General features: G+C 39.1%; 1 protein-coding gene across 4 annotated transcripts in view; it reads right to left on the bottom strand.

Annotated features, from left to right (window-relative positions):
* The window catches only part of LOC132403838 (potassium voltage-gated channel subfamily A member 3-like), a 69,234-nt gene that overhangs the window by 27,770 nt on the left and 19,790 nt on the right, over window positions 1–21,674 (bottom strand). The window contains exon 3 of one of the 4 annotated variants that reach the window (XM_059987569.1): window positions 15,074–15,226. The exons of the other annotated variants lie outside the window; for them this stretch is intronic. The gene's annotated coding sequence lies outside the window, so the exon portion shown is untranslated. The remainder of the gene's footprint in view (window positions 1–15,073; window positions 15,227–21,674) is intronic. 4 annotated transcript variants of the gene reach the window in all.

Below are 21,674 nucleotides of genomic sequence, written 5' to 3'. Positions count from 1 at the left end.
CATAGGCTGTAGAATCAGTTTCAGCATTGGGGTGAGTGAACTTACCCATTTTGGTTCAAGAGCATGATCGTTGAGGGATAATAACTGTTCCTGAACCTGGTGGTGTGGAACATGAGGCTCCCATACCTTTTTCCTTATGGCACAAGCAAGAACAGATCCATCTGGATGATGGATGCTGCTTTCCTGCAACAGTACGTGTGCTTTGTAGTGGGAAATGATCTACATGTGATGGACTAGGCTGCATCCACTTCTTTTTGCAGGGTTTTCCATTCAAGGGTATTAGTATTTCCATACTACGCTGTGATGCAACCAGTCAATATACTCTCCACTATGCATCTATAGAAGTTAGAGGGAAACCCCAGTTTCACTTGGGATCGATAAAGTATGTCTGTCTGTCTGTTGTCAAAGTTTTAGATGGGTTTGTTTTCACAAAAGAGAACAAAAAGCAATGCAAGAACAGTGAGCAACACATACCAAATGCAAGAGAAATCAGCAGTTCAGGCAGCATCTATGGAAGGGAATAAACAGTCGACTTTGCCTAGCTGAAACCTTTTATCAGGACTGGAAAGGAAGGAGGCAGAAGCCAGAACAAGAAGGTGGGGTACAGACACAGGAAATCTGGGATAAATACTGGAAATGTTGGAACTATTCAGTGAGCCAGATACCATTTGCTTAGAGAGAAAAATTGAGTTAATATTACAGGCTGATGAGTTTATATCAGAACTAGCCAGTACAAAACTGTTGAAATAAATGATTGGGCCTGTGATTTATAAGATGCCAAGTTGTAAGATATACTGTTGTTCTTGACCTGACAATTGATTTCAATGGGAACAGTGTAGGAAGCCAAAGTGAGAACACTGAATATGGGAGTGGAAGGAAAATTAAAGCAATGGGTAGCTGGAAGCAGGGTCCCTCTTGCAGAATTGCTTTAAATTTTGGAAAAATGCTGTCCGTTTTTTTAAAATACACAGCTTTTTACCTTTATTACCTGAATTCCCTTTTCATTAATAAATGTTGGCTTTGGAGCTAATTTGTGACCTCAGACTGCTAACCAAATTCTGTTTTAATAAGAACATGGTTAAGAGAACTGTCGTTTCCTCTGGGAATGCAGGGTTCTGGATCCTTCCACATATCACTAAAGTTAAATTCCTGACAAATTTATTTCAGTGGGTTTCAACTGAGAAAAAAAATTAAGGCAGTAATTTTGGTCACTAATTTTAAAATAGAATACTAAACATTTGCATGGGTCACTTCTTCCTCTTGCCTTTGTCGAAGTGATATTTTAAGCAGAGTTTAAAAAAGTAACTGAAACCCATAATAAAGCAGACTATGTTTAAAGGCCCTTGGAGAAATTAATGACCTGGTAAACTCCATGTGGGAAAAATGGTATATTTTATCTCAACTCAAATTTAACCTTGAAAATTTTGAAATGATATCAAACAGTCTGCCTTCATGTCTGATACTGAACATCTAGCCGCTTAATGGGACATTCAGAAATTAAAATCTTGGATTACTCATGTTACTTCATCTTTTCTTGCCATTATTTAATTTCCCTAGAGTGTATTCTATCATACATGAAGAAATTAATTGTATTTATTCATGGAAAGTATTTGTGTGCATTGACCAGAATTTATCACCCAGCCCCAAATGTCTTTGTGAATTTGGTCCTGAACCACATCAGTCAATTGGCCAAGGTATTAGCAAAACGCGGCTGGATAAATTGGGGGAACCACCTCATCAAGCACCTCTGCTCCAACCACCAAAAGTGGAAATTCCAAGACCCAAACATTTTAATTCCAATTTCCATTCACATTCCAAAATGTCAGTTCATGGCCTCCTCTTATGCCACGATGAGGCTACCCTCAGCGTGGAGGAGGGTATATCCCACTTGGGTAGCCTCCAACCTGATTAAATGAATACCAATGACTCCTTCCAGTAAAAAAAAATGTCTCTGCCCCTCCTCTCTTCTATTCCCCACTCTGGCAACTTACCTCTTCTCCCTTGCATATCACCCCTTGGATCATTCCTCCTTCCTCTTCTTCTACGGTCCACTCTCCTTTTGTATCACATTCCTTTCTCTCCAGCCCTTTGTCTTTCCTAACCACCTAGCTTCACCTATCCCCTTCTAGCTATCCTCTTTCCTCTTCCCCCACCATTTTATTCTGCTGTCTTCCCATTTCCTTTCCAGTCCTGAAGAAGGATCTTAGACTGAAATGTTGACTGTTTATTCATTTCCATAGAAACTGCTTGACCTGCTGAGTTCCTCCAGCATTTTGCGTGCGTGTGCTGCTTTGGATATGGAAAAGGCATTTCTGTAATTTGACAGAGCAGCAATAAAAAACAAATATAAATTTGAACGTGACTGGAGAAAAAAAATCATGTAGAAGACTGTGAGTGGAGAAATGGTATTCCCATGTAGCTCCTTCCCTCATAAGGACTTCTGCTATTTCCACTGTAGATCAGGACCTCTCTCACAGTGATACTGAAGTCACTACACAAAAAGTTTGAGGCAAAGGCAGAAGATAAATGCCATGAGAATACACAATATTGATTAGAAAAAGAAATTATGATATTGCAGCACTTCCTTCATAAATTTATATCAAAATAATTACTTTCCAATTACTTGATTTCTACTATAGCTGTGTAGATCTTGTGATTATTAATGAGAAAGGTCAGGTAAGGCATGGGAATATTAGTGAATGGGGACCTGATATTGCAATGATCATTGACTCAGTCGAGCTATTCCTGAAGAACACAGGCAAAAATTTACTATCTAGGTTGCTTCATCTCATTTCCTCCTCATGCAAATACCCGCTCACCACGAGAGCCAATGGCAATTTTGTCCTTATTCATTTCCAAGATTACAGCTGTAACTGCTGCAGCTGGGAGATATCAGTCAGTGTGACCGTATTGAAGAGAAGACATGTTCCACATTGTCTCTCACTGAACTTCAGATAGAATTGCCTCCCTAACACCATAGGCAAACACTTCAGGAGCATTTTCCTAGCTGAGCCCTACCACCTCCCTAAACCCCTCGCCTGCCCACCATATCTCCTATTTCACATGGCTAGCTATGTTCTGTGTGGCCTCTACTCTGTCTGCCAATCATTCTACATTCCAAATCAAATGCTTCTTAATGTAATCATGTCTGACTGCAGCTGTTTAGTGCAGAAACACTGAAGTCACTGAAAAAAAAATCATTCAGAGCTGGCACAACACTCCCTCAATATATTACACTTGAAACAACTACAGAAAGTGTCGACACTTAAATAATTTTATTAGCAGCCAGGATAAATCAGTCAGGAACTAAGTTCTAAGGTGGTGATTCCTTTGAAGTGCATTGATTAGAATTAAGTTCATTCCTGTTCCTAAATGAACACTCAGCCATGCAAGGTTCAGAGAGAGCAGTACCCAGGATGCTGAGTTCCAATTGGACAGTATTGGCATCAAATCCATGTTGTATTCTGATTGACAACATTGTTTCAACCTACGTATATCTGTCAGATTTGCTAAGGTACCCACCAACAAACACTGCAAATACTTTTCTTCTAAAAACCTACTTTTTTTAATTTGGCCTGCTAATAGGATTATTTAATGCCTGTTGATGTTGATTATATTTGTATAATTTGGTACATCCAATTACATTTTATTTACTTCAAAAAGTAGTGGATATAGCCCGGTACATCATGGGAAAAACCCTCCCCATCATTGAGCACATCTATTACAAATCGCTGTCACAGGGAAGTAGCATTCATCATCAGGAACCTTATCACCCAGGCCATGCTCTCTTCTCACTGCTGCCATCAGGAAGAAGGTAAAGGAGCCTCAAGACTTACATTACCATCAAGAACAGTTATTACCCCTCATCCATCAGGCTCTTGAACCAAAGGGGATAACTTCACTTGTCACATGATTGAAATGTTCCCTCAACCTATGGACTCACCTTCAAGGACTCATCGTCTCATATTCCTGATATTTGTTGCTTATTTACTTATTACTATTATTTCTTTCTTTTTGCATTTGCACAGTTTGTTGTCTTTTGCATACTGGTTGACCCCTGAGTTGGTGTGATCTTTCATCGATTCTTTATGGTTATTATTATTCCATGAATTTATTGAGTATTCCCACAAGAAAATGAATCTCAGGTTTGTATATGAAGATATATTTGTACTTTGGTAATAAATTATTTTGAAATTTTTAATATGTTTATCTTTACCTATGATTTTTAATTTTGTCTCATGTTTTTATGACTCTATCCATTGATCTTTACAATCTATGTAAAGCTCTTTGAGCCTGCATCTTAATGTATGAAAGGTGCTATATAAATAAAGTTATTATTATCAGTAGTGTGTGTGCATGCAGTGGGTATCATATTTTAGGAACATCAATTCTAATTTTAAATTTCTACATCATGTTCACTTCTTTCGACAAATCAACGATGTCAAATGAGAATGGTCCCCAGTATATTGAAATCAGAGGTAAGTATTTTACATAGACATTGGTGGATGTTGAGAATACCCTGCTGGGAGTAGAGGCAGATACATTAGATATTTAAGAAACTTTTAGATAGGCATAGGGATGACAGAAAAATGGTGGGCTATTTAGGAGGGAAGGGTAAGATCGATCTTAGCACAGCTTAAATGGTCGACACAGTACTGTAGGCCGAAGTGCCCGTATTTTGCTGTAATATCTTTGTTCTTTGTTCCATATTGACATAAATAGCTAGGATTGTAAGAAGTGGGGGAAATGGACAAGAGTGAATAGAACTGTGCTGTATGATGAAGACCGAAGCTAGAAATCACAGGAAGACCTGTTACAGAATGAACAAAAGCAAGTAAAAGCCAAAAGAGAACACCTTGTTATTTTTTTTCCACTCTGTGGCTCTTCTATGTGGGTGTACCAGCACTCTCTTCAGTGTGGCACATGCATGTGAGATAAACTGCTATAGCACACAAAATGAATGCTATTGTGCCTGATACCTTGGTGCTACACCCCATCATGTTTAAGTTGTACATAGGACAGTCTCTACAAATATGGCTGTGCAGGAAAAATCACAGATGATTTGATCTTAATACTTTTATACTTACTTAGAGGCTCACAGCTGTCACATTTAACAGGGCAAAAAGTGATTCAGAACTTAAAGGCAATGTCCTTTACTTCCACTAAAATTCAAAACTGCATGAATGGATAAATCCTCATGTCAAATTAACAATGAGAAATATTTCCTGGGTACTTTGATCCGTTAATAAATGATGATCAGAAACAATTCATCATTACTAATTAAAATATTTTTTAAATAATTAAAATATAATCAATATTTGTCTCCAAACTGATGTACAGGCAACCACCACCCCCCCACCACCACTTAATGGCCACTTGAAAAATAGAAATTTGTCTTAACCGAATTTGTAAATAACCACCCCAAAATTTTTAGGTACATAATAAAATACACTTTCACAGAACTCATAGTTAAATATTCACAAGTTGAACTCAAGATTCTTGATGCATGTGCAAATGATGCAGCTTCATGTTACACAAACATTGCAATATGAATCTTTTTATGGAATGCATTTCGCTCCCCGACTCCTTGCAATTTGGGAGTTGTCTGTAATTGGAAAATTTTCCTTTACTGGAATTTGTGAGGTAATTTGGGAAAAACACAACTGATTTCTTTCACTACCAATAGATACCAATAAAAAACACAAAATGCTGGCAGAACTCAGCAGGCCAGACAGCATCTATGGGAGGAGGTAATAATGACATTTTGGGCCAAAACTCTTCATCAGGAGTAAAGTAACATGGGATGGTCGAGGGGGGATAAGAAGTGGGGGGGGGAGGGTTAAAGTAGAGAGCTGGGAAGTGATAGGCTGGAGGGAAATGGGTTTGGGGGGGAAGGTGGAGAATTATGGGAAATAAAAGAGAAAGAAAGGTAGGGCTGGGGGGAGAGATTATAGTGAGGGGGGAAAAAGAGAGAGAAAGAGAACCAGACTAAAATAATAAGGGATGGGGGAAAGGATGGGGGGGCAGGGGTATCAACGGAGATCAGTGAGTTGGATGTTCATGCCGGCAGGAAGGAGGCTATCTAGGCAGGAGATAAGGTATTGCTCCATCGACCTGCGTGTGGCCTCATCTTGACGGTAGAGGAGGCCATGGACAGACATGTCGGAGTGGGAGTGGTCTGTGGAATTGAAGTGTGTGGCCACAGGGAGATCCCGCCATCCAACATCCAACTCACTGACCTCCGTTGATACCCCTGCCTCGCACCCTTACCCCCATCCCTATCTATTATTTTAGTCTCGTTCTCTTTCTCTCTCTTTCCCCCCTCACTATAATCTCTCCCCCCACCCCTACCTTTCTTTCTCTTTTATTTCCCATAATTCTCCACCTTCCCCCCCAGCCCATTTCCCTCCAGCCTATCACTTTCCAGCTCACTACTTTATCCCTCCCCCCACTTATCCCCCCTCGACCATCCCATGTTACTTCACTCCTGATGAAGGGTTTTGGCCCAAAACATCGTTATAACCTCCCATAGATGCTATCTGGCCTGCTGAGTTCTGCCAGCATTTTGTGTTTTTTATTTATTTCCAGCATCTGCAGATTCACTCGTGTTGCCTATAGATACCAATGTTGTTTGATAAGTAAAATGTTGGCTGCTCTAGCAACAAAAACAGTTTTTGCAGTTGCTTATTGCTCGAGGGACTGGTGCATTAATTGTCATTTTAAACCAATGAAGTTAAGCTATCTCCACAGATTTATTAGGAAGGGAATTCTGAGATTCTGATTCAAAGAAACAAGCACAGATGGTGGTGCTCCCTTGAGCCTGTTCCCTTTGTCCTTCCAGGTAATCGAGTTCATTGGTTTGGGAGGAGCTGTCAATCAAACACCAGCTTCTGCAAAATGCCAGTAATCAAGGGAGTCAATTACTGGATCTGCACTCAGCAAGTCAGGTATGTTACCCCTTTTACTTTGCTTTGTGTCTTCTCTCTGAATGTCTTCCTCTCAAGCCTTTTAAGTTTCTCTATTAATTTTATTATTTTTCTTTGATTGCCCTCATTAAGCTATCAATCAAATAGGTAGGTTATCAAAACTTTTATTGCAATGGCAACTCTGACTTTGCCAAAAGAGAACTATTCCCTTTGTCCTATCTGTCCCTCTTTCACCCTTCAGTAACTTAAAATTGACATGCTTGCTTTCCTTTCTACAGTTTTTACTCTATTCTTTTTCCATAGATGCTACCAGATCTGCTGAGAGTTTCAATCAGAATAACATGTCATAGAATGCTATTTTGATTGGCATCTCATCTACCACTATAAATATTGAGGGATTCTATATTTATGGTGGTAAATGGAAGATCACTCAGATAGCATCGTACTTTTCAGGTTGGTTGGAGTAGGGCTCATCTAAACAAGAGAAGGTTTTGCACCTCTGTCATTTCTTCTTTCAGCTTCTTTGTTGCATGAGGATCAATCCCAAGTCTGCAGTCTAATGTTTAGTCAAAATTTTTCATCCAGGCCAGAATTTTTCCCTGTGTCCTTTCCTCCCATCTAAAATGTAGTGACTAGAATTGAGTAGTATACTCCAATTATGAACTATCCAGTGCTTTATAAATATTCAAAATAATTTTACTGTACTTCATCCCTCGATATGTAAAGGCAGGGGTCCCATTTGCTTTACTAAAAAATCCTGTAATTTAAAATTACCACAGCAAAGAAAATGTAATTCAATCCAAGTAATGTGCATTGCAGCAATACACACCCTTTCATTTTCAAAGCATGCATATTCTCTGTTCCTGCCCTCTCTCTACTCCATAATCTGTATTGTCTCTGCTTGCTTTTCCTGCAGAAGTACATATGTCAATTCATATGTCTCTATATTAAATTTCACTTGCCATTTGTCTGACATTCTGTCAGTCTGCTGATATAAACTCATAGTTGATCTCTATCCATCGTATTGTACACCACTCTTCTGAGTTTTGTGTCAAGACATGCTGCGAAACAACCATTTGCCATAAATCTCCTCATATCTCCTTCCATATGTGATATCTAAGCTGCCACAGACCTATTATTCCATGAGCTTCAATTGTGTAGAATTGCATTTATGTAGAACATTGTCAAATGCCTTATGAAAAATTCATCAACTTTCTCTACTAACTTTAGAAAAAGATTAATTTGAATTAATTAAATCCAATCAGCCTTTTTCAAATTTGAGGTTTTCCTTCATTCATTCAGTCTTCTCCCAGAGCCAAAAGTTCCTTAAAAAAAATAATTACAGCCTTACCCCTTTCATGAAGGTCACACTCTCCATTCTTCAAATACTAAATATCTATTGAACACTTTTATTCATATAGCTAGTACAAGAGCTTTGTTACACATGTGTATGGCTTTATACAGTATGCCAATGGGTTGTTAATTAATTGTGAGATTTCCCATTCAATTTGGTGCACACAGAGAGACAAGCTAATCCAATGTATTATTGATCTTTCATCTTCTGGTCTATCAAATTATAAAGTATTTACTTAATTTTGTTAATAAATGTATTTGCTCAGAAGCTATAATGTTGTTAAGAATCTGCTAATCATCATCATTATGTGCTGTCTCGTATGATGTGAGTGATCATGGTCTTTCTGTGACCATGACTGTTTTTGGCAATTTTTTTCCAGAACTGATTTGCCATTGCCTTCTTCTGGCGGTGTTTTTACAAGACAGGCGATCCCAGCCATTATCAATACTCTTCAGAGATTATCTGGCTGGCATCAGTGGTCACGTAACCAGGACTTGTGATATGCAGCAGCTGATCATGAGACCAACCACTGCCTGCTTCCATGGCTTCACATGACCCTGATTGGGGGTCTCAGCAGGTGATCCACTTTGCCCAAGGTTGACCTGCAGGGTAGCAGAGAGAAGAAGTGCCTCACACCTCCTTTGGTGGAGATGTATCTCCACCCCACCACCCAGAGTCTGCAAACAACTTCATCACATTCTCTGATGAGCAAATGTATTGTAAAAGACTTTTGAAGAAGCCTTTGATCACATGCAATACAGAGTATTATTAATAAAGCTTTAGTGATATGATGGTAAGAGAGAAACAACAAACTAGAATAAAATTGACAATAAATTAAAATTTACATCAGAATAAAACAGCAGGGGTTATAGCCGTGCTGCGGTTGGAAATGAGTAGTGGTCATCTTTCACATTCAGTTCTGTGCACTGTGTTGATTTTTATTTATCATGTGATATGGACAAGTTGGTGCTGAAACTTGCAATTGAAACATTTTTTTTGCAACTCAGCAAAGGCAAGTTCAGGAGACACAGGTTCAATTCCACTGCGTGGGTTTCCTCCAGCAGCTCTGATTTCCAGTTAGGAGATTAATTGGTCTTTGTAAAATTGTCCTATGATCAGGCTAGGATTAAAGTCTGTTATTGCTGGGCGGCATGGTTCAAAGTGCTGGAAGGGCCTATTCCACACTGTATTCTACAAATAAATAAATAAATAAACAAACAAACAAACAAACAAACAAACAAGCAAGCTGCTGGTACCTTCTTTGAACAGATAAATAGTTAACATGTCCGGTCAGTGATCGATTGATAAGGTGAAGGAACAAAATGTTGTGATGTAATTTCTTAAAGCGTAACTGCAGTACTTATGCTCCGAAATGGATGTGATCCACAGAAAATAAGGTATAAATTGGGAGGTTACGTGCACCTTCTAAGCGTGAGAAAGCTATGGATAACGAAACAGAGTTAAGGATTTGTGGAGAAAGGGAAAGTGGTTGTACATGAGTTAATGTGAAATTCTAATTCAACCCTAGGTTAGATCACAAAATGCATAATTGATTTCCACGTCACAAGAATATTATTGAAGCTCTAAACAGTACATAACACAAATTAGGAATCCTATTTTTTATGAAAAATACAAATAGGAAAATAAAACTTTCTTTTGCTGAATGAAAATGACGTTAACATCCTCTAACAGGGTACAAAGGCAGAATCAGATTGACACCAGTAGACAGGGAGTCAAGAATAGAAGAGCACTTATAAAATGCGAGAGATCTACAGGAGTAAACAAGAAAAAGTTCTTTATTTGAAAAAGAGGTTGTAAAATTTAATTCCAGTGTCAACAGTTAAGAGTAAATCTATCAATAGGAAATGCCAAAGAACCATGATCTCATAAGAAGTTTGGTGAAAGTTCAAGATGTATTTTGGATAGGCCCAATAAATTTGATTATAACAAATTTTTCTTGCAGAGGATGAGTGATTGCATGGACTGAATGGACAGAAGTCTGTTTTCATATTTTCAGTTTCTATATAAACAGATTGTTAAGAACAAACTTTTTTAAGCATGTGGGCAGCACATTATTTTCATGTTTACAACTGTTTGTGACCTGAATGGTGTTTATTCATATAAAGCCAACTTTCTTTTAATGGTCACTTCAATTTTGTGGGAGTGGCAACATAGTGGCCAAATTGCTGGATTCATAACCCAGAGGTCTGGTTCAACTCAAACCACAGCAGCTAAGAAATTTAAATCTGCTTAGTTAAATAAGATGAAATTAAAACTGTAAATCAGTATTAAAGCTGCAAATCAGTATTAAATTGCTGCAAAACAATTTACTTGATTCATTAATGTTCTTTCGGGGAAGGAATCAAGTCAATATGTAACTCAAACTCACAGTAATGCTGTTAACCCTGAACTGCCTTGAGGTGGCCTAGCAAACCATGCAGTTGTATTCAGTAAGCATAAAACTAGACCATCTGTCATCAGTCTAGGCACCAGATTTGGACATAGCAATGATGCTTATAGCCCTCTTGATCTTACGGCTAAATTGGGAAGGCTGACTAGTCAAGCAAAAGCCCAACAAGAGTTACATTCATTAACATTATATCTTCCAGTTAGTTGTCCAAACTCTCATACCATATGTCCTTTCTGACAGAACAGCTGCACTGAAGATTGCAGACAGTGGTATTTAGGCAGGAATGAATGGTCCTCAGAGTCCTTAATATTGACTTCAGGCACCATGGCATCTCAGGGCATTGAGTCAAACATGAGTTTGGATGCTTCCTGTAACTTCACTTATACCATTTCAATTTATGAATTAGTAGTCTGCCTGAAGGGGAACTTTACCAGCCAAGAATTGCACAGTAACCTCACCAACCAACCAGCCACATCCTGATGGGCATTGTTGCCAAGGGTTGGAAGAGATGGCGAGAAAATGAAAACAAGCTCTAAATCTGTTTAACTTCATCTTCTCCTGTTTCCTGTCTGTGCACAGCAGTAAAGGTAGGAATTACATTGTACTTAAAGAACAAATTATCATTTTCACATTAAGGCTTCATCATATTGTGAAAGCATGTTCCACCAGACTCAAGGACACTGTTATAAGACGTTTGAGTGATCCTCTAATGCAATGATTTGGACTCTTCACCTCACAATGTACCTCATTTTGGACTTGCACCATATCGTCTGCCTGCATTGCATTTCCTCTGTATATGTAACACTCTATTCTACATTCTGTTATTGTTTTCCCTCATACTAACTCAATGCATTGTTGCATTGAAATGACCTGTCTAGATAGAATGCAGAAGAAAGTTTTTCACTGTACCTTAGTACATCTGATAATAATTAACTAATTCACAATTTATCACTATCTGCTAACTAGTTTATTCTCAAGATAAGTTTGGTTCCTCATGGATAAACTGGATGAATCAAAAGTCTAAACCCTCTTCAAATCCATCATCCTAAGCACTTACACTGTTTGTCACAGCTACACTAAAGCTGCAATGTGAACAGTCATAAAATAATGTTACACACCAAGATATTCTGACAGCATCAGTAAGAAATACATACACATGGAGCAATCACTTGGTAGCACTAATACTTGCAGTTTGTCAAACAGATCACAAACTATTCTCTAAATTGCTTCACTGTTGCACAGCACGAATCCTGAAGGTCCCTGCCCAACTGCAGTGTGAAATTACATCCAAAGGACTGCATTGTTTCAAGTAGGCAGCTTTTCAACAATTCGCAAGACCAATTAGGAATGGCCAATAAAAGTTGGTTTTGCCAATTTCACTTACATCCTTTAAATTAAGTACAAACAAACTTCAGTGATACATAAATGCAAGATTCTGCAGCTGATGATGAAGGGACTTGACCAAAACACTGACGGTTTATTAAAGGTTCAAAGGTTCATTTTATTATCAAAGTGTGTAGGCAGAATACAACTCTGAGATTTGTCTTCTCTAGATAGTCATAGAATACAGTAGTTGAAATAAAGTCATCAATCTCCCCCATATGAAAACTAAAAGAAAAAGAAGCAAAAACTCACAAACACCCCCAACCCCTCTTTTGCACAAAAAATAACAGATCCCCCAAGACCTCACCCTGCCAATGGACAACAAGATAAAATGGATGAGAACATGAAGAAAAACAACTGAAAGAGGCCATTATGAGCTAAAGTTAGTTTGAACTGCACTCCTATCCATAAGTCTCAGAATTTCGATAGCATCTCTAACAGCATCAGAACCCAGTGCCCCTTCCGATGCCTATTGCTCTCTATAAATCCTGTCTGAGCTGCAGAGTTCCTCCAGCATTTTGTGTGTGTTCAGAATCAGAATCAGGTTTAACATCACCAGCATATATCATGAAATTTGTTAACTTTGCGGCAGCAGTACAGTGCAATATATGATAATATAGAAAAAATGAATTATACCAAATATATATTAAATAGTTAAATTAAATAAGTTCTGCAAAACAGAAATAAAGAAGTAGTGAGGTAGTGTTCATGGGTTCAATGCCCATTTAGGAATCGGATGACAGAAGGGAAGAAGCTGTTCCTGAATCATTGAGTGTGCGCCGTCAGGCTTCTACACCTCTTTCCTGAGGGTAACAAAAAGAGGGCATATCTAAGGTGGTGTGAGTCCTTAAAGATGGACACCACCTTTTAAGGCACCACATTTGAAGATGACTTGGATGTTTTGCATACTACAGAGGCTTGTGCCCATGTTGGAGCTGACTAATTTTACAACAATCCACAGCTTACTTCAATCCTGTGCAGTAGCAACCGCCCCCTTACCAGATGATGAAGCAGCGAGTTAGAATGCTCTCCATGGTACATCGGTAGAAATATGCAACTCTTACGGTAATACACAACAACAAAACATTCTCACAGTTTATCTTCTCTACATAAGCAATTTATTCCCAATTCCTTCACAATGAACTAATTTTTGATTAAAACTTTCTATATTATGTGTATTTCTGTACACTATCCTATGAGTTCACTGCCTTTTGCAAAGAATGTGCATTTCTGGGGGAGGCAGGACCTCTGCAGGTCAGAGAAGTTGCACCTTAGTGGGAATGTTCACCAATACTTGGACAGTTTTCTTTTGTAAACCATCTCTTCAGAAGCATAGAAACTGAAGGTAGAATCAAAAAGGAGAAATGCTGATCTGGAAATACAAGTTAGGAATTCAGGTGAAGGGAAAAGGAAAGGAAAAGGCAACAGTGCAAGCCACTATATCAACAGTAACAGTGCCCAAGGATGGGACAGAGTGACAAGTGGAAGAGTGCACAAGAAGGTAGATTCAGAGGAAGCAGAAATGATAAGATAAAATTAAAGCTCTATATCTGAATGCAGCTAATATTTATAAGAAGGTATGTGAGCTGATGATACTAATAAAAATAAATAAATATTATCTCATAACTATTATGTAGTTGTTAGGTGGCCAAGCCTCAAACTGAATGTTTAGGAGTAAAGACACACAACCTGACCTGCTGAGTTTCTTCAGCATTTTGTGTGGGTTACTCAGGATTTCCAGCATCCGCAGAATCTCTTGGGTTTAGGCAGAAAGGAGGTGGGTGGCCCTATTATTCAAGGCCGTGATTATAACTGGGATGGGGGAATTAGGCAGGGATAAGAAATCATCAAGGTGAAAAGTCACTGGTGGGAATAATAGATTGCCCCATTACAGAATGTACATTACACACAGAGACAAGAGATTGCAAATACTGGGATCTGAAGCTAAAATACAAGATATTGGAAGATCTCAGCAGGTCAGGTAGCACCTAAGAAGGTAAAGGGACAGCTGATGCTTTGAATCAAACCCTGCATCAGAACCATGTATAAAGAGGAGTATAATGAGGTGAAGGGGAGGGGTGACACAGGAGCTGGGGTGCAAAAGGTGGATCCTGGTGAGCAGGGGTGCAGTGCTAATTTTTTTAGGTGCCTGAGCTGACAAAATGCTTGCCATTTCCTATATCCTCTCTATACATACGAGGGGTGATTGGTAAATTTGTGGCCTAAGGTAGAAGGAGTCAATTTTAGAAAACCTAGCACATTTATTTTTCAACATAGTCCCCTCCTACATATACACACTTAGTCCAGCAGTCATGGAGCATACGGATCTTGGACCTCCAGAGAGTGTCCACAGATGGCTGATTGATAAGTCCCTAAGGTAGAAGGAAATTAATTATACGGTTCTTGTTACATGCACGTGCAGTTCAACTCTTTGAGTGATTATGCAAAGTTTGAATTAATAACTCATCTCCTTCTACCTTAGGCCATGAACTTATCAATCACTGAAGCATTATTAACTGATGAGTTATTAACTTCAAACGTCCTGCATAATCACTCAGAGTTGAACTGCATGTGCATGTAACAAGAGCTGTATAACTCATCTCCTTCTACCTTAGGCTACGAATTTATAATCAGCCATCTGTGGACACTTTCTGGAGGTCCAAGATCTGTATGCTCCACGAATGCTGGACTAAGTGTAGGAGGGGACTATGTTGAAAAATAAATGTGCTAGGTTTTCTAAAATTGACTCCTTCTTGCTTAGGCCACAAACTTATCAATCACCCCTCGTATAGTGACAGCTAAGACATTAACAAGATTATAGCCTATCACTACATTTCAGTGTATAACTGGTACAATAAAACATATAATACTTAATTTAATAATATGACAAAGTGTTGCACAGTTGTACTCACTAATTATCATAAAATATAATTATCAAGCAAGTAAAGCAAAAGACAGTAATCATGTATTTTACTAATTTAAAAGTAATTACCTACTTACCAAATGCCACCAATGAGAAGTTTCACAATAATTTTCACAAAGGGTCAGGCGTAATATGTGTTCGGAGGTTTGAAGTAACTCTTGTCCTGGTGTCATCTGATGATCTGTGGTACCACAGCCATGACGTGACATATGGCTCAGGATTCCACTGAACTAGAGGAGGTCCGTGTGGTTTAACAAACATAAGTGACGCTACATGATTTATGAGAATTTTTGAGCGTTTTGTTGTTATTATCTAGTTCATGAGACTGAATCCTCTCTCACACTCAGCAGTACTAATAGGAATAACTTGTGAACAGCTCAGTAATGGGCTTGGGGGATGAGGCGTCCACGATCCTCCACATAATCTCTGAAGACATTTATTACAGAGGAAGAAGAAAGCTTAAACCTCTTGCAGCTTCTCCTTAATTAGGCTGTATTTCAATAGGCCAGTTATCTTTATCAAGGACACACATTTCATTTAGCAGGGATTTATGCATACTTTGAGGTTAGAAGTTTGAGTATGTTCAAGGATGTTGCCATGAACATACGGTGCTGCAAATTATTTATAAGACTAGCAAGAAACTGTAGATAATTAATGGAGATAATTTGTTATTGCTTGTTAAGGTAATTTTTCCAAACTTCCCCTTTTTAACTGCCTCTTGAGCCTCTAGAGTTTGTGTACCAGGTTGCTCTTTCAGACCATGCAGTGATCTTATGTTCCGTTGGATCTTTTCATCTGGATAAACAATCATAGTAGTGCGTTTCTGTAAACACTGACAGTAAACCAAGTTCATGTAATGTGTCATAAATTAGAGCTGAGTCCAATAGAAACTGTTCTGAAGAGAGTCTTTTCAACAGACCTTCATAGGCTCTTCTGTCACTTCCAGAACTCATCCTTCATTGCTTTTTCAAAATGAAAACACAATGCTTCATAATTTTGCCACAATGCTGAAACTGTTTGAAACGAGCTAGCTACCCACCTGGTGCCCGGAATACAGCCTATTTTACAAATTTGTTGTTCTAGTTGAGAGGCACATTCAGACAGTTCCTTTTGATTTAGAGATGATCTACTGTAAACTGTACAATTTGTCCATAAATGATTGACAATGATTTATTCCATGAACTTCTCTCACCGAATCACCTACTGCAAGTTCTAATCTGTGATTAAGACAATGCAAATTATCACAATAGGGTAATGTTCCTTGAGAATTGTAGCAACACCAGATTTGACACCAAGCATCACGCTCGCCCCATCACCAGCAAATGCTACAAGGTTCTGTTTCAAGTAAAGTCATCAAACCCATGGTTATTGAGACAGTTCAATAGATGCTCAGCAATAGTTGCAGCTTTCTGATCAGGCAGTTCATAAAATGGGCATCACCTTCCTTATCACTGTCACATTTCAAATAAACTATTAGGGCAGTCTTAATGCTCAGGCTTGTTGATTCATCAATGAGAACAGAAAAATATGCCATTTATCTGCCTGATATGCTGACAAATGTTCTTTTTCATATTAATGGCTATGTGATTAATTATCTCTGTAGCACTGGTGCAGGAATGCAGTCCCAGTCCAATGTCAATACCATTTTTTTTTAAGTTTCAATAAGCCAAAGTGATCAGAGTATGGTCTGCCATTCTGAGCTAAATAATATGCAGAATGAAAAATTGAACAAGTTGCCTTTAGATGCCAAGCATTCATGGTGTCACATAACTTTCCAAGAGCGTCTTCACTAGCTATATTTTCAACATTTAGAGCAGCAGCGTGAGCTTTTGATAGTTTGTTATCAACAATTTTTTTCTGAGAGACTTCAAGCGTGTACAGTACTTCGATCAGCTCCATAATAGGATACTTGGTACATCTGCCGTGCCGATTCTCCCGTGATCTTTAAGTTCTTGAGGCTATAGCGCTTTACATAGCCAGCCAGCCATCCCTTACTAGGCTTAAACTCCTTCCTCTCACTCTCCTCAACCCCGTCACAGTGGTGCTCAGAGAGTCTAAGTGCTTTTTCACGTATAATTTTTCCATCAACAGGGATATGCTTCTGTGACATGTCCTCTAGCCACACACTTAATGCTTTCTCAGTCTTTGCAAGCACTTTATAACGAACCAGAGAGACCATTTTTACCATTGTAAGGGTAGCACTAACATTTCCATAAATTTCAGCTTCTTTTGGATTTTTTTGTGCGAATGCTCGACTCATTCTTACCAACCTCACGGCCCACATCGGCATGCCACTTTTCAAAAGATCTAAGATTTTTATTTTCTCATCGAACAATGCTCAAACAACGAGTGCTGGAGAGAGACTGAGGATCTGTGAAATGGCGGTATGCTGGGACAACGGGTCGAGCAAGGAGGAATTTTGCAAAACAGTCACAGCTCCAGGATTTTACCAAAAATTATCAAATATCCTAATGTTTTTCCCCACCAGCCACCACCCCCTCTGCCCAACTCCCGCTTCCATAAAATTCCCTCTATTTAATATGTTAAATTCCCTGCTTGTTTATTTTGACTTTTTTTTTCACAGAGGTGCTGGAGCGGCACTCCGGTGAGCTCCGGCAGCACTGTACCCCTGCTGGTGAGAAAGTTGCAGCAAGCCAATGGTCAAGTAAATGTCCACTTCATTTACAAACAGTGTACAGTCAACCATGCAAAGAAGGTCTGAGTGCAGATTCCCTTTTGTCCAACAGGAGACTGGAGCCATTTGGCTTACTGAGAAAAGATAAGGATGTAATTGAACGATGCGAGGCACACACCAATTGGGAACAATTGCTTTACTAACTTCAACGTATTATCAGTTGTTAACTTGGAGTTTCTTTTGACTTGTAACACCCGTATTTTCAATAGTGATTGATCATGCAAATAAATGACTTGAACATACTCAAGATTCCTAATTGGTCAATACCCGTAACTCTTAGTCAATTCTGTATAAAATGGCTATTCTTTGTTCAAACTTCAAAATAGTTTGGTGACAGGGTCCACAAAGTTCTCTTTCTGCACATGTAGATAAAGTGTGAGTTGAGTTTTCAGAGTCCAGTTAATCCGTGACAAGTTACTTGGAGGTTCTGCTGAGATGGCTAACTCCTGACTTTGTTATACGGGAGATTGGAATTCATCCCTGGTAACTGATTCCCAGGTAGCCAATTTCTTTCCCTTTCTCAAACAAGTTCCATTGGCCTTTGACCCACATGCTCAACTCTTTTAGTCTTCTATTCCACTCCCATCTGTTCCTATTTTCCCACCACTTATGACATTCCTTCTTTCTCAGATTCCATGATCTTCAACCCTTTGTTGTCTGGACTGATTACCCTCCATCCTCCATCACTATCTCCAGTGCTCCCCCCACCCAGCTGCTTCCATCTGTCCATCAAGCTCTCACCACCAAGATCTACCCATTGCTTGCCAGCTCCCACCTCAGCCCTCCATTCTCACCTATTTGTACTGGTTATTCACACTCTCAGTCTTGATGCAGGATCTCAACCCAAAATGCTGACTATCCCTTTGCCTCCCTAGATGTTACCTAGCCTGCCAAGTTTCTCCAGCAGCTTGGGGTTTTTTTAAGCACCGCGGTACAATGCCCCAAATATTGCTTAAATTTACAGAACAAATTGCGTGGTGAAGAAAGTATACAACATACTTGCCTTCATTTGCAAGGACAAGGAAGTGTTGGTACAACAGAAATGTTATGTGCAGCAATAGTCACCATATCATAGGCATTGGAGAAAGAGCAGAAGTGATTCTAGATTCTGGTTTCAGTTATGAGGAAAGAATAGAAAGGCTAGGTTTGCTTTCCCTGGAACAGAGGAGCCTCCAAGGGAATGATGAGAAAGGATAGATGGCAAGAAACTTCTTTCCATAGCTGCAAAAGGCAAAAGGATTAGAGGGGATTAAAGGGATTTTTTTTTCACCCAGAGAAAATTACTGAAATCGGGAAAGCTCTGACTGAGAAGCTGATGGAAGCAGGTAACTCTGAAAATTTGAGAAACATCTGAATGAGCAGTAGAATTGCCAGGGCATATTGGGCTACAGACTAAGTGCCTGGGAAATTAAATTAGTATAGATACAATACTGTGTAAAAGTCTTAGGCACATTTATATAGCTGTGGTCCCTAAGACCTTTACACAGTGCTGTGGCAATTTTATATATTGCTCTGTACCACTGCAGCAATAAAAAACAAATTTCATGACATACCAGAGTGTAGATAAACCTGACTCTGATATTGACCTCTATTGTAGCCGGAGAATGGGAAGGGGACGGGGAGTGGGGAACCATGGTTGAGAATAGGGGAAGGAGCAGAAAGACATTCTATAATGATCAATAAACCAATTGTTTGGAATCAAATGACCTTGCCTGGTGTCTCTGCACCCATTCCACACACCTCTAGCGCTCCATCTCTACCACCTGTCCCATACCCATCCTGTGGCACTCCACCCTCACCATTCCCAACAGATTTGCTCCCACTGGATTTACAAACTCATTCTCCACTGTATAGCTGTATATATGTGCCTAAGCCAGGCATGGGCAAACTACGGCCCGGGACCATATGCGGCCCGTTAAGCTTTTTAATCTGGCCCGCAGAACTTGATGAAATTATATTAATAAACCTTGTTAACATTTTTCCCCGCAATTCTGGCGTTTTCCCAATAGATGACACACTCTATATACATTGACCTTTGTTGAGGTGCAGCATATTACTCCACATTTGCACTTTACTCTTTGTTCGGCTCAACCTATTTGTGTGAACAGGCGTTCAGCGTCATGAACATCAACAAAGCCAGCCACAGATCCAAGTTAATTGACCAACACCTCAGATCCATCCTGAGAATCGCCACAACAAAACTAAATCCAGACTTTGATGCGCTAGCTAAAAAGGGAGACCAACAACACTGTTCCCACTGAAATTAAAAATTTAAGTTTCTTCATTGTGTTATGTAAAAAATGCATTTGAAAATATTTTTTTCAATAAGCCTTACATGTTACATGTCATTTCTGTTAAGTGATGGACATGAGTAGTGCGCAGGTGTAAGTACGTTCTCAAAATAAAAAATGCGCTCCAGATCAAATAACGCGCTCCGCATACTGGCACGCTGTCACTGTTCTATCCTTGTGCTGGTCGTTGTTGAGTTTTGGAACAGGGGACAATTGAATAAGAAGGAGCAGGACAAGTAGACCTGCATCTCCTACCGTTTTTGAAATAAAGACAGTCAGGAGGAGAGTGATGATGTCTTGAAGGATAACCGAATTTTCAGTGCTTTAAAATAATAACTGTTACTATTAAAAAAGCTGTATTTTATTCATTTAATTTTCAGTGTTTTAAAAGTCATTTCAATAAATAGCTAAATACCATGGGACTTCAAAGACAGATATTTTGTTGTAATGCATTTGTTCATTTTCAATTGAAATTAAAGCACATGTTTTCTACATATCCCATGATATTTTATTTTCTCTTATGAGGTGTATTACCAAAACACTCCATCCATCTGCTCCTGGTCCGGCCCCCCTGTCAAATTTTAGAACCCTTTGTGGCCCTTGAGTCAAAAAGTTTGCCCACCCCTGGCCTAAGCCTTTTGCAAGGTACTGTAGGTTTCGATCTTTGGCATGGACACGGTGGTCTGAAGGGCTTGTTCCCATGCTGTGTAATGCTGTTATCCTGTAGTGACATTGCTAACATTGGTTTATTACCAAAATACTTTGAAAAACTTCAGTGTGTGTGCTATCTCAGCAGATCACACCATACATAAGCACACTGAGGTAGTAAAAAGAAAACAGAAAGTAAAGTGCACAATTTAGGAGTAGCTACAGGGAAAATGCAATGAAAGTAAACAATAAAATGCAAGGGCTACAATTGGGCAGATTAGGAGAACAAGAATTCAACTTTCTGATTCTATAAGTCTTGAGGAACAATGAGCTTATAAGAAGACACTGCAGTAAAAATGATCATCATAGATTGAACAAAGTAAATTACCAAGTGTTGCCTTCAGGATATGTTTGCAGAAGGTATTGTAGATGACAAGAATAAACTTGGTCATGGATAGAGAAAGGATTGGGACAAGCAGCATGGGAGGGGTCTGCCCCACAGGCAGCGATCCTTGCAGATTAGGGACAGATGGTTAACCATGATCGCCCATGTCATACAACACAGCACATAATAATGATGGTAATGATTCCACATGATTCCTCGGAGCAATACTTTGAGGGAACAATCAGAGACCTGACTAGTTTAGACATGGCATTGTGTCATGAGACAGGAAGAATTAATGATCTTACAGTAAAGGATTTCCAAGGAAAGAGTAATCATAGCTTGGCTGAACTTCAAATTGAGTAGAGAGCAAACACTTAGGTATCATAAAATTAATTAAAGAGAATTACAGTGGTACAAAGATGGTGTTGCCAAACATTGGCTGGGAAGATGAAGTAAAGGGTAATATGGCAGATCAACACTGGCAGATATTTATGTATTTCATCAATCTTAGCAGAGGAACCTTCCAGCGTGAACAAAAGGCTTTATAGGAAGGATGCACTAACTTTTGCTGGCTAAGAAAGTTAGGACAGCAATGAAATTGAACGATATACAATGTTGTGACATTTAGTGGTTAGGCAGAGAACTAAGAAATTTGAGGA

Source organism: Hypanus sabinus, chromosome 13 (genome assembly GCF_030144855.1).
Source record: "Hypanus sabinus isolate sHypSab1 chromosome 13, sHypSab1.hap1, whole genome shotgun sequence".
Lineage (NCBI taxonomy): Eukaryota > Metazoa > Chordata > Chondrichthyes > Myliobatiformes > Dasyatidae > Hypanus > Hypanus sabinus.
This window is presented reverse-complemented; position numbering and strand designations above follow the sequence as displayed.